Genomic DNA, 14,210 nt, shown 5'->3' on the forward strand with positions numbered 1-14,210 from the left:
TCAGTATAAAATTTCAGAGTGCTTAGAGAGGGTGTTTAGGGAGATTTGAAGATCCGCTAGCTCTCTAGCTGTTACCAGTGTGTGTTCAACTGTTCCTGTGAAGTCTATCTTAGGGAGGAACCCTAAGGTAAAGGATTCCATTGAAGACTCCTTCAAATAGGAGACTTGGTTGGGAAGCGTTCACGATGGGTTTCGTGTCAGAATAATAGGAACGATCGCTGCATCGGGCTATGTGAGTGTTACTTTCTATGTACTAGCTTTGTCTTTTGAATAGTGGAAATCCTAGGTTTGGCTGCCTTAGAGTGGTTTTTCTTTTAACTGAGTTTTCACTTCATCAACAAAATATTTGTCTCTTTTAAATTCCGCAATTTAAATATTTTGTTGCACACTGTCACACACTTGGTAATTAGAAGTCAAGACAGTGAAGTTCAGTCTCTTGCATCCTTTTGAACAACGTGGTATTTCATCCAGATGCTCATCTGTCAAGCATTATCCGCTCGGACGACGAGAACTTTCCTTCTGGACCATCCCTCTGTGTCCAGAAGCTTTGAACTATTCTCGGTTGCATCCATTCAGATGTCTCAGCAACACGACTGGATGCCTTTCAGTGTTCGACAAGTAAATGGATTTTTTTCCAAAACACAGATATGGGAAGACAACGGCAACCATCCGGACAATGTAGTGTTTCCGTCCGAACGCTATCCTTGATAAGGCAAGTCTTGCAGAAGACGTTCAATCGTCTGGATGTCAGTCTCCACTGTCTGGACGCTCAGGCCTTAATATGGAAATTGCGTGCAGCAGAAGTGCAACCATCCAGATGTTAGGGCAATACCATCCGAACGCAGTCCTATTCAGGAAAGAATATCAGCGAATTTGGAAAGCCAATTGTACAGTTGTTCGTCCGAACGCCCTCAGCTACCGCCCGTACGCTGCCTAGAGAAAACCGAACCAGTATCGATTTAGGTCTTCAATAGCGTATAAATAGAGGCTTCTAGGCATGTAATTTGTAAGAATTCTGTAGTGAATTCCATAGTGCTTAGAGAGAATATTTTAGGAGTCATTGTGCTAATCCGCTTACTCTCTAGCCGTTGCCAAGTGTTGTTGCTGTGTTCGTGTGAAGTCTATCTTAGAAATGAGCCGAAGGTAAAGGATTCTATTGAAGACCCCTTCAAGTTGGTGACTTGGTTGAGAGGCGTTTGTGTTGGGTTACACGTCAGAATTCAAGGTACGACCACTGCATAAAGGTATGTGAGTGCTACTGCTTTGTAACTAGTTTTGTCTTCTGAATAGTGGATATCCTGAGTTTGGTTGCCTCGGAGTGGTTTTTTCTCTTAATTGAATTTCCACTTCATTAACAAAATATTTATGTCATTTAAATTCCACTTTTATAATATTTTGTTACACGATACACACAAGCACGTTAATTTAGAAGTCTCTTTATTTTTCCAAAAGAGAAGAGAGGGAGAGGCTGTGTAAGATGGGGGAGGAAAAGAAAGAAGAGAAAGAAGAAAAGAGAGATGTGCGGGTGAGGGGAAGAGAGATCCAGGTGGTCCAAAAGAGAGGGGAAAAGGAAAAGAAAAAAGGGAAAGGAAGAGAAGATAAGAGGCCATGTGTCACCTTGTGAGTGGTTGGGAGAAGATGGGGTAATCTTCTCCTTGCCATTCCGGTACTGACATGTGGCAAGGGAGATTAACTTTTTATTTTAATGCTCAGACTTCCATAACTAGGACCCCATAATATTAAAATACTATCTTTTAGTAATTAATATGTAATCTCACATTTGGTCTAGTTATATTTTATCCATACAATTAATTGTTTATTCCATTAGAAGCCATTATTATTATTATTATTATTCTAATTCTATTATTTTATCCTAGATTTATTTTATTTCAATAATACAAGTATTATCACCTAGAACATAATTATTAGTCCCATCTATTTAATAAATACAATTTATTAATTATTAAATGCTTTATTTATTTTTTTAGTCTTTACAATTAATTACTAATTAATTAATTTCTTGGAACATTACAAAAAGTTTGGATTAAATCCTCCACAACCGGCACTTGAAACTTTGAGGGTGAATTGCAATCAATGTTGTCCACTCAATGCTTGAATATCTTTCCTTTCTTATCGAAATTGTATTATGAGGTGGCATCAAATCGACCATGTCTCTCCCATGGGACTTGTGGGATCGATGCCATGGACAGTACGTCCATCGAACCATTATGATGTTCTGCATATATGGGCTCCCCACACACTAATGATTGTCAACCCACGAAGCCCTAAAAATATCCTGCCATGGACTTGTAGTTCCCAGAAAATTGATTGATAGTTCTTAATACCACTAAAATTATTGAGGATATTTAAAAATTTCAAAAAAAGTTTAAAGGTTCAATCCAAAACCATAATGAAATTCAACTGTTCAGAAACATGCATGGTAAAAAAACTATTGTATGTCTATCCAAATTAAAGGTAAATAAAAACCCAGCAACGACATATCTTTCGCGTGGTCGCCTCACTGTACTCCCTGTGATTCACGAACTTGTACCCTCGTAAGCAGATGAGTCACCGGCCACTTCTTTGCTTATCTTAGCATTTTCCAATTACAACTCAAACCCACCAAACCCATGACTGATAATCTCTCTTCCTACAAAAGAAAAAAACTAATCATCTGTCTATATATACTTGTTTGCTTCGCTAAGCCTCTACATATATATTATATATCCTTCTAAAAACGCACTGTTTTCTCTCGATCACCTTGAATTATGCAACACTCCCAGCAGGAACCAGCCCACGTAGCCATTGTGCCCACTCCAGGGATGGGCCATCTCATCCCACTCGTTGAGCTCGCCAAGCGACTCGTCGTCCACCACGATTTCCTGGTCACCTTACTCATCCCCACAAATGGCTCACCCATGAAACCTCAAAAAGCCGTTCTTGAAGCCCTACCCAACGCCATATCCGCCATATTTCTTCCTCCCGTGAGCCTGGACGACCTCTCCGAGGACGTTTCGGTGGAGGCTCGGATCTCACTCACCCTGACTCGGTCCCTCCCTGCCCTAAGAGACTCTTTCAAGGTCCTAGCCGAGTCATCTCGGCTAGTGCCTTTGGTGGTTGATTTATTTGGTATGGAGGCCTTTGATGTGGCTAAAGAATTCGGTATTTCTACCTACATTTTTTTCCCTTCAACCGCGATGACTTTGTCGTTGACCTTTTACTTACCAGAGCTTGATGAAACATACTCTTGTGAGTACAGAGACTTGCCGGAACCTGTCAAATTACCTGGTTGTGTGCCGGTCCATGGGGCGGATCTGGTAGACCCTATTCAAGATAGAAAGAATGAGGTCTATAAAGGGATTCTACATATGGCCAAACGACACCCTCTTGCTGCTGGAATTATGGTTAATAGCTTTTTGGATTTGGAACCAGGTTCTTTTAAAGCTTTGATGGAAGGAAAAGAGGGGAGGCCACCTGTTTACCCAGTTGGACCGCTAGTTCAGTCAGGTTCAGATCATGGGTCTTACGGTTCGGAGTGTTTGAGGTGGTTGGATGAGTAGCCAAATAACTCAGTGTTATTTGTTTCATTTGGTAGTGGTGGGACGCTTTCACATGAGCAGCTACATGAATTGGCCTTAGGACTTGAAATGAGTGGACAAAGATTTCTTTGGGTTATTAGGAGCCCACATGAGAAAGCTGCCAATGCAACTTACTTCAGCGTACAAAGCATTAAGGATCCTTTTGATTTTCTTCCCGACGGGTTCTTGGAGAGGACCAAAGGGGTGGGTCTAGTGGTGCCCTCTTGGGCTCCTCAGGTGCAGGTCCTAAAGCATGGCTCCACGGGCGGGTTCTTGACCCATTGCGGATAGAAAAGTTAGCATTCGCCTTGATTGTCTCAGCACGAAGACTCAGGCCATACTTTCAAGCACATGCCATACAGGTACTGACCGAATATCCAATGAAAAAAATATTGCAAAAATCGGACCTCTCGGGTAGGCTGGTGAACTGGTAGGTAGAGCTCGGGCAATTCGACATAGAATTCCATCCTCGAACATCCGTCAAGGGTCAGGTACTAGCTGACTTCGTTCTGGAATTCAACAATACACCCGAAAGCGAAGAGCTGCCCAAGAAAGAGACATGGGTGGTATATGTCGACAGTTCCTCAGCCAACAGGAAAAGTGGAGTCGGCGTTGCTCTAGTAAGCCCGGATGGAGAAAAATTTCAGTACGCGATCAAATTAGATTTCGTTACTACTAACAATGAAGCAGAATACGAGGCCGTATTGGCCAGGCTCTCTATAGCTCGGGAAATGGGAGCGAAGAAAGTAGAAATCCGAAGCGATTCCCAGGTAGTAGTAAGCCACGTACAGGGAATTGCCGAGGCTCAAGGAGAAAAAATGATCCAGTACCTCAACAAAGTACGTAAACATCAATCTAACTTTGACAGGACCGCCATGACAAAAATTTCCCATGAGGAAAATGTCCAGGCAGACGCCCTCTCCAAGATGGGCTCGGGTACTAGACCCGATGTCAAAACATCAACCTACGGGGTGGTGATACAAACCGAACCATCAATTACTCCTAAGTTAGACGTGATGGAAACCGAAGAAAGATCGACCGACCCAGAATGGGCCACTGATGTAATTCAGTACCTCCGAGACGGATCTTTACCCAGGGACAAACTGTTGTCTCGTAAGGTAAAAACACACTCAGCTCGGTACGTACTTATTGGAGGAATACTTTATCGAAGAGGGTACACCGAGCCACTTCTCAAGTGTCTCACAAACTCGGAGGCAGAGTATGGGCTGAAGGAAATACACGAAGGAGTTTGCGGGAACCATTCAGGCTCTCGGATGCTAGCACACAAAGCAATGAGAATCGGGTATTACTGGCCAACAATGAACAAGGACTCGGTCAGGCTAGTTCAACAATGCGACAAGTGTCAAAGGTTTGCTCGGGTGATGAAAAACCCCCTGGAAAACTCAATCCGATCAGCTCGCCCAGGCCGTTCGTGAAATAGGGGGTTGACATAGTCAGACCCATGCCACCGGGAAAAGGAGGACGGAAATTCCTTCTTGTCGCTGTAGACTATTTCACAAGTGGGCCGAAGCCGAGGCATTCGCTACCATCACCACCGCCAACGTGATAAAATTTCTTTGGAGCTCGGTCGTATGCCGTTTCGGCATTCCCCATGCCTTCATCACCGATAACGGAAAGCAGTTTAACTACGGACCGTTTCGTAAATGGTGTGCGGAACTTCGAATTCGAAATTACTATTCCACTCCGATTTATGCACCGGCAAATGGACAAGTGGAAGCCACCAACAAAACACTCCTTAAAACACTAAAGAAGAAACTCAGCAAGAAGAAGGGAGCTTGGGCCGAGTATGTTCCCGAGGTGCTCTGGGCCTATCGTACCACAACACGAACTCCCACAGGTGCTACTCCTTTTTCTTTAGCATACGGTTCCGAAGCGGTCATCCCTGTTGAAGTCGGATCACCAAGCTTCCGAGTGTCACACTACAATCCAGGATTAAATGATGAAGGGATCAAGCTCAATCTGGATTTGCTACAAGAAAGAAGAGATGAAGCACAGGTCACATGGGCAGCATACCAGGACCGAGCCGCCCGTTATTTCAATAAGACAGAAAATCCTCGAAAGTTCCAACTCGGGGATTGGGTCTTGAGGAAAGTAAGCCCGATAACCAAAGATCCAACTGAAGAAAAGCTCGGACCCCAATGGGAAGGACCATACAAAGTGATACGGTGTCACGACAATGGGGCATATCATCTGATTGATACAACCGGCAGGGTACTACCGAGAGCATGGAATGCCGAGCATTTGAAGAAGTACTTTATGTGAATCACATGTAACCGATTATGATTTCAGTAAGTTCAAATTTAGAGTTTGTACAGCTCAAATTTTATACAACTTATTTCTCAAATCAAACCAGATCAAATCAAATCAACTGTATTGTGTTCCTTGGTTTGAAACAAAACCGTCTCGGAACACAATCACTGATCATGTCCCTCGATTATGACTCGGACAAATTCAAAATTTGTCTAAGTCATTGGGGGTGACTCGGATCTAACCAGCTCAAACCAGCTCAAATCAAGTCAAGTGTTGTGTTCCTCAATTTGAAACACAACCGTCTCGGAACACAACCACCGATAATGTCCCTCGATTATGACTCGGACAAATTCAAAATTTGTCTAAGTCATTGGGGGGTGACTCGGATCTAACCAGCTCAAACCAGCTCAAATCAAGTCAAGTGTTGTGTTCCTCGGTTTGAAACACAACCGTCTCGGAACACAACCACCGATAATGTCCCTCGATTATGACTCGGACAAATTCAAAATTTGTCTAAGTCATTGGGGGGTGACTCGGATCTAACCAGCTCAAACCAACTCAGGTCAAATCAAGTGTTGTGTTCCTCGGTTTGAAACACAACCGTCTCGGAACACAAACACCGATCATGTCCCTCGATTATGACTCGGACGAATTCAAAATTTGTCTAAGTCATTGGGGGGTGACTCAGATCTACTCGGTTCAAATCAAACCAGATCAAACCAGCTCAAATCAAATCAACTGTGCTGTGTTCCTCGGTTTGAAACACAACCGTCTCAGAACACAAGCAAAACACATTCAAATCAAAATAATTCTTTTAAATACAAAATGATAATTCTATTTATATGCCAACCCGGCTGCAAAATTTAAAATCTCAGTTCAAAATACAACCGAAAAAAAAAAAAAATTATAAGTTTGGATTACCTGGCGAGTCAACTTCGTCACCAGCTTTTACTTCCATGGCATCTTCATTTTCGGGAGTACAGTCCGAGACAGAAGGCCCGGATGTCAAGTCATCACGGTATGGATTGGGAACGTCCTTGGTCCAATCTGTCACGTCCGGAAAGAACTCCACGCCCAAGGTTTGAAGTTCATTAGTAGCACTCTCTGGCATCTCAATGAGGTCGGGAGTTACAGTCTCTGTATCGACTTCGAAAATTTCCAGATGAAGGAGCATAGTTCTCAAGCTCTCGAAACCCCAGTTTGACCCCCGGCCCCAACTAAGGCTTCGGAGCCAGGGAACCAAATCGAGTTGCTTCTTCAAGCGCTTGGACTTGGACTTGTAATGGTGAATCTTCTTCCGAAGCTTCTTTCACCGAGCATGAGCTTCCTTTTGCTTCTCCACAAAAGCTAGCTTCTCGGCTACTAGCGAGTCCTTCTCCGTCTCCATCTCGGCCACCCGGGCAGTCAGAGCGGCCTTGTGTTTGTTAGCCTCAATAAGGTTAGTCAACACCCGGTCGAGGGTCTTCTCATTTTCAGCGGCCTGGACACAAGCCTCCTCTGCCTGCTTCCGAGCTAGAACCAGATCTTTGTCCCGAGCCTCAATTGTCTGATCTCGGAGTTGAATGTCATTTTTTTAGGTCTCGATCCGGGACTCCAAATCTTCGGTCCTAGACACATCGAATTCCAGCTCCTGAATTCGGGACTGCATCTCGGTAACCTTGGCCGCCAAATAGGGTTGATTCGCAGAAGCTTCCCGGTGGGTTCGCCATAGGGCAACCGTCCTTATTATACCCTTTTTTTTATTAAAAAAAAAAAAAAAAGGGTAAGAAATGGAAAATAATGGGTATGAGAAGTTAGGCGTGCAACTTACTTGAAGTTGGGCGTGAAGTATAGCCTCTGCGAGTTCTTCCTGGGACCCAATCCCTAGCACAGACGAAGACCCTTCCGGGAGTACCTCCTTCAAAGCCTCCAAGGGACAGGCGAGGAAGTCCTCCCTTAGGGAGTCTATTAACGCTCCCGGCCGGGAGGTGCTGGTTTCCCCAAGTCTGTTGGTCCCTGGCGAAACCACCGCTTCGGTCGGATTTGATCCTTCTTGAACCGATTTTAATAAATTCGTTGTCTCGGATTTGATCCTTCTTGATCCTCAAGGCATTCCCGGGACTTAGCGAGGCTTCAGGTTCCACCAACAGTCGATCCTCAAATATCAAGCCTCCACCAGACTCCGAGCGAGCCTCGGTCTCGGCAACGGGTGATCGATCCACAGGCTCCCCAGTAAATGGCAAGGCTAAAGTATCGGAGTCTGGAAGGGAAGGCTTTGCAGGGATCTCCTTTGTAACCGGCACTGTTGGCAAAACAAAGCGCGGGAGACCAAAAAGAAGCTTGGCTTCATTGGCCCGAGTCAGCGCGTACTCCTGAGGATCCGAGGCAAAGCGGGTCCTTTTTGTTGACCCTTGCACTTTCTCCTTTCCTTTACGTTTGGCCGCATTTTGAATCGAAGGAACCTCCCTCTCCGGCTCTTCAGGTTCGTCATCAATTTCAATCACATCGGAGTCAGGAGCACTATCGACTCCGGCCAGGCGATCCTCGGATGAAGCGTTGGGGACCTCTTTCCCGGACGCGTCCGCCAAATCGTTCGCAAATGTAGCGGATTCTAGTGGGGCAGTCGGGGCAAAAGTAATTGGAAGCTCTTTTCCTGAACTTTCGATTGACTTGCTCTGGGGAACGGTTTCAAGGACAGAGACGGTTGGGTGCGGTCACCCACTCCCGGAATAATGGTCTGCTTCGCGACCTTCAATTTGGGAGCGTCTGTTTTAGGCTTAGCGCTTCTCTTTGGCTCGGGGCAAGCCACCGAGACATTAGCTCGGGGGGTAGGAGCAGCCTCGCTCCCGGATTTCCTCACCATTTTTTTTCCCTTCCGGTCGTACCAAACTTTGCCAGTGGGAATTTGATATTTGAGAACTTTTCGCATGTTCTCATCGGTAACGATGTTGTCACAATCAATCTTCAAGACGTTGGTCTGCGTTTGGGAGAAGGTCAACATTGTGGCAACCCTCCTCCTCCCGGTTGCAGTTAGGGCCGGAGGTTCCCTAAGGTCAATTTGGATTGGTCTCCACTCCCGGGACATCCTTTGGTCTTCCACCAAGGGTGTAGCAGACTCCCATTCATCCGAGACCCTAAAGAATTCAGATCTCCATCCACGGTTGTTTGAGTAACTCTGGGAGAGGAAAATGAAAATCGGGTTCTCCCGGACGGTGAACTCAACAAAACTTTCCCTTTTATAGTTGACTCTGTATATATTGAAGAACTCCGGAATCATCATCCGGACTTCCAGCACCGTACGCCATAAGATGAAAGATGCGAAGAGGTATCTCCACGCGTTCGGTGCGATTTGACTCGGGGAAACCCCGAGGTATAACACATCTCCCGAGCTATGTCAGGAAAAGGAAGTTGAAGCCCGGCTGTAAGCATCTTCTCGTAAATAACTATGTCACCCCTTTGGATCTCCAGGGTGACTGGGTTCTGGAAGTGGAGAAGAACTGGCAGAAGAATGTCATAGTTGTTCCTGAGGCGGAACTTATCCCCAATATGAATCCTCGAAGCCCCTCGACGATCGAGGGGCACAAGAGGCCGGAGGACGATCCCTCCCTGAACCGGATTGTCACCCAGTTCGGGCATCACCTCATCGTCGGACAGAGCATCTTCTTCTTCAAGCTCCAGAACGTCGACTGTTTCGAATTCCTCCGTGTTAGACATTTGGTAAGAGAAAATGAGGAAATGATGTGCGGTATGATTTCTTTTCGGAGGAAGTTGAGAGAGGATTGGAAGTCTAAAGAAAATTCGAGGTGAAAATGGGCGGAGTGTGGAATGAGTATTTATACTAGCAGGTAACCCGGGTTGGCCGGTTTCCAGTGACCGGTAGTCGAAGGGTCTCATCCAAATTTCCTCCCTCCAAACCGGCAGCCGAAGAGCCCCCGGTTGCATGCCTGACAGCTGCAATGCGCCTCAAAAGATGAACCAACGTCCAATCGTATTCAATGCGCGGTCGGCGTACATCAACAAATCCTGAGGCTTGCAGATTTCGATGAGAGAAGAAGATTTGAAATTTGGAATTTAAAATTAGAAAAGCACAGGACTCTATAAAAAGTGGGAGATTTTCGAAAATGGCGCCCAGAGGTTCTCGGGTTGATGCCACTCGGTTGAAGCAACGAATAAAATGAAAATATCCAGTTATGCCACCGATCCAGGTATAAAGCCAATCTATTGTTCTCAGCAGTATTCCTCCGACCCAGTCTCAAAATAAAACGCGATTTAATAACGGTTGATTATACATAAATTCTCTTAAGCACAAAATTTGTGTAAGAGAATTGGGGTTAGCTGTTGGGAAGAATATTGACCTTCTCGGGTACCGGGCCCAACCCGAGAACTAGGCCCACTCTGGTCCACCCGACCAGGTCCAAATATTAAAGAGATCATAATCCACCCGAGCCCGTTAAGACCACTTGGGCCCAATCTGTTACAACTGGCCCGAATTGTCGGCCCAAATACTAGTTGATATCCACGTCTGCATATATCTCGGTAGTACCCAGAATCTAAGGGACACGACGCACGACATTAAACTTGATGGTGCTTCCGAGGTAAGCGGAACCCGAAATATCCGTTCATCCAGGGCTACGTCTCCTCCAACCGCCTCGTGCACGAATTGAGAGGCTAATTCAACTGCTCTTCAACCTCTATAAATACTAGAACCCTCTCAGATATTAAGGTACATGCTAATTAATCTTTCTGGCATTATTCTGCTCATTTACTCTCAGAACCATATACTCACTTAAGCATCGGAGCGGGGTTGTCGGAACCCCCCCGACGCATCCTTCTTTTTCAGGTGGACCAGGAGCATACAAGACAAATATCTGATCGTTACGTCACCTACCGGAAATTGTTTTAACAAAGCCATTTCTATTCAGCAAGAGAACAAGCTCAGATATCATCAACATGATCAGGTTTTCCTTTTATCTATTTTTCCATTACTCAAGACTCATGGTGGTAAGCAGAAAATGTTCTCTCAATATGTTAGCTTTACCAGCAATCAACAAACATAATCATACAATTAAGACCAAGATTAAAACTTTCTGTTTTGACGCGGTTTCAAATTTTGGGAGGGACATGTACGTACATACTTGTGTTTTGGAGATCGAAGACAAGGTGATTTCATTTTTTAAATAATAATAATAATAATAATAGATGACGTGGCATGGCTGGGTGGCCATTTGATGTAGGGTGATGTAATGGTTTCGCAATAGCAAACAATAATATATATAATCACAACTCTTCTCAAACCAAAATTCTATTAAAGATTAATCGAGACAAAAGAGATAGAAAATCACTGATAAAAATACCTAAGCTAGAGGCTAAAGTATCATAATAGACTTATATAAAGCTTAAATTCGAAACAATAAAAAATAATAATAATAATTAAAAAAAAATATAGAAAAGCGAAATATAAATACTTTGTAGTGCAAATAATACAAAAAGACAATTTTTCCTTAGTAAACGTTGGAATTACGAAATGTTTATAATATACAAAATTATATCCCTTTAAATAAGCTTTTCAATGCCACTAAGTTTGTCTCAATCCAACATTAAAATTCAAAGACATAATTTTTTAAATAAAATAAGTCTTAAAAAAAAAAACTGATAAAACGGGCATGTATCACCATGCAGGCAGTCAGGCACCATGCCACACCGGTGTGAAAACTTTTCATTTAAGATTAGCATTACTCTTGATCGATTGGTGGCTTGGCTTTGTTTCCCCTACACGCGCACCAAAAGCCAAAAGGAGCCCGCCTCACTGTACTCCATGTGATTCCTGAACTAGCTTGTACCCTCATAACAGATGCGTCACCGGTCACTTCTTTGCTTTGCTTAGCATTTTCCAATTAACTACCATTCAAACCCACCAAACCCATGACTGATCATCTCTCTTCTTTCAAATTAAAGAAAAAAACTGATCATCTATCTATATATACTTCTTTGCTTCGCTAAGCCTCTACATATATATATTATATACCCTTCTAAATACCCACTGTTTTCCCTCACCATGAATTATGCAACACTCCCAGTAGGAACCGCCCCACGTAGCCATCGTCCCCACTCCAGGGATGGGCCATCTCATCCCACTCATTGAGCTCGCCAAGCGACTCGTCGTCCACCACTATTTCCTGGTCACTTTACTCATCCAATCCCCACAGATGGCTCGCCCATGAAACCTCAAAAGGCCATCCTTGAAGCCCTACCGAACGCCATATCCACCATATTTCTTCCTCACGTGAGCCTGGACGACCTCTCTGAGGACGTTTCGGTGGAGGCTCGGATCTCACTCACCCTGACTCGGTCCCTCCCTGCCCTAAGAGACTCTTTCAAGGTCTTAGCCGAGTCATCTCGGCTAGTGGCCTTGGTGGTTGATTTATTTGGTATTGAGGCCTTTGATGTGGCTAAAGAATTCGATGTTTCTTCCTATCTTTTCCCTACAACCGCGATGGTTTTGTCGTTGGTCTTTTACTTACCAGAGCTTGATGAAACATACTCTTGTGAGTACAGAGACTTGCCGAAACCGGTCAAATTACCTGGTTGTGTGCCGGTCCATGGGACGGATCCGATAGACCCGATTCAAGATAGAAAGAATGAGGTCTATAAAGGGATTCTACAAATGGCCAGACGATATATACCCTCTTGCTGCTGGAATTATGGTTAATAGCTTTTTGGATTTGGAACTAGGTTCTTTTAAAGCTTTGATGGAAGGAAAAGAGGGGAGGCCACCTGCTTACCCAGTTGGACCGCTAGTTCAGTCAGGTTCAGATCATGGGGCTTACGGTTCGGAGTGTTTGAGGTGGTTGGATGAACAGCCAAATAACTCAGTGTTATTTGTTTCATTTGGTAGTGGCGGGACGCTTTCACATGAGCAGCTAAATGAATTGGCCTTAGGACTTGAAATGAGTGGACAAAGATTTCTTTGGGTTGTCAGGAGCCCACATGAGAAAGCTGCCAAAGCAAATTACTTCAGCGTACAAAGAATTAAGGATCCTTTTGATTTTCTTCCCGAGAGGTTCTTGGAGAGGACCAAAGGGGTGGGTCTAGTGGTGGCCTCTTGGGCTCCTCAGGTGCAGGTCCTAAAGCATGGCTCCACGGGCGGGTTCTTGACTCATTGCGGGTGGAATTCAACCCTTGGGAGCATTTTGCATGGCGTGCCGTTGATTGCTTGGCCACTCTACGCGGAGCAAAGGGTGAACTCCTGATGCAAGGGGATCCGAATTAGATGATGCTGAGTTGTCAGATTGCACATTGATGGTGTTGAATTACCTGGAGCAGGCAGATCAGCGTAAGATTGAAAAGAAATCGTGATATAGCCTAATTAGGGCAATTTCTAAGTGTGTTGCAGTATTTTTGCCATAACTTTGGCTACGAGTATCCGATTCGTGCATATGACCCCAATTCGGAAAGCTCTCTTTGGCGCACATGTCATGGACACCGAGCTATGCTCGGTGCACCTCGTTTTGAGTCCAAAATCCGCTATTTGCCCTTCCAAAACTATAATTTTAGATATTTTTTTTTCCTTTTATGGTAACTTTTTGTTTATCAATTAGGAGGTGATTCTGAGTTTGATTTGGGCCAGATTTTTGGCAGACTGTTTATTTTATTCTGTATTTCATTTTTTTAGGGTTTTCAGGATTTTGCTATTTTTGGTAAAATTCTGAATTTTCAGCTATATTAGCCCGACTTGTGGGCGTTTTTCCAACAGTTTTTTATTATTGATAATTTTTTCGAATTTAGAGTTTGCCTCCGTGTTTGGGGTAATTTTTCTATTTTCTTCATTGCAAACTACATGTTGGTTAGCCTACAAAATAATCGCTATTCTGTCCAGCGTCAATCGGTAATAGAGCTTCAGCACTTTCCTGAGACGAGTTCTTCATCAGTTTCGATGGCTGGTGGTCGTGGTCATGGTGGTCGTCGTGGGCAGGTTCCGAATGAGGAAACTCCGCGCTGTGATCGTAACGTTCAGGATGTAATGATTGAGGATTTGTAGAGGCAAGTTGCAGAATTAACCCAACGTCTAGCGGCGCAGGAAGTCAGCAATCGTGAGATGGAGAACTCCGATTCCGATTCTACCTTCGACAACCCGTATCACAATCCTGCTCCAAACCGGGGGCACTGTGGTCGGGAAAGTCATTATGGAGCTGTCGGTTTCAAAGTAGACCTGCCTAAGTTTTCTGGCATGTTACAAGCAGAAGGTTTCGTCGATTGGTTGAATGAGTTAAAGCGGATTTTCGAGTATAAGGAAGTCCTCGATCGTGACAAAGTGAAATTGGTCGCCATCAAATTAAAGGGTAGATCATCTGCGTGGAGGGAGCAGTTGAAGCGGTCAAGAGA

General features: G+C 44.4%; 2 pseudogenes; both read left to right on the forward strand.

Annotated features, from left to right (window-relative positions):
- Positions 1 to 2,704: 2,704 nt before the first annotated feature.
- On the forward strand, positions 2,705 to 3,869 carry LOC133853788 (hydroquinone glucosyltransferase-like; annotated as a pseudogene).
- An 8,021-nt stretch (positions 3,870 to 11,890) lies between these two features.
- LOC133853787 (hydroquinone glucosyltransferase-like) lies at positions 11,891 to 13,078 on the forward strand (annotated as a pseudogene).
- Positions 13,079 to 14,210: the final 1,132 nt, after the last annotated feature.

Source organism: Alnus glutinosa, chromosome 13 (genome assembly GCF_958979055.1).
Source record: "Alnus glutinosa chromosome 13, dhAlnGlut1.1, whole genome shotgun sequence".
In the NCBI taxonomy this organism is placed as follows: Eukaryota; Viridiplantae; Streptophyta; class Magnoliopsida; order Fagales; family Betulaceae; genus Alnus; species Alnus glutinosa.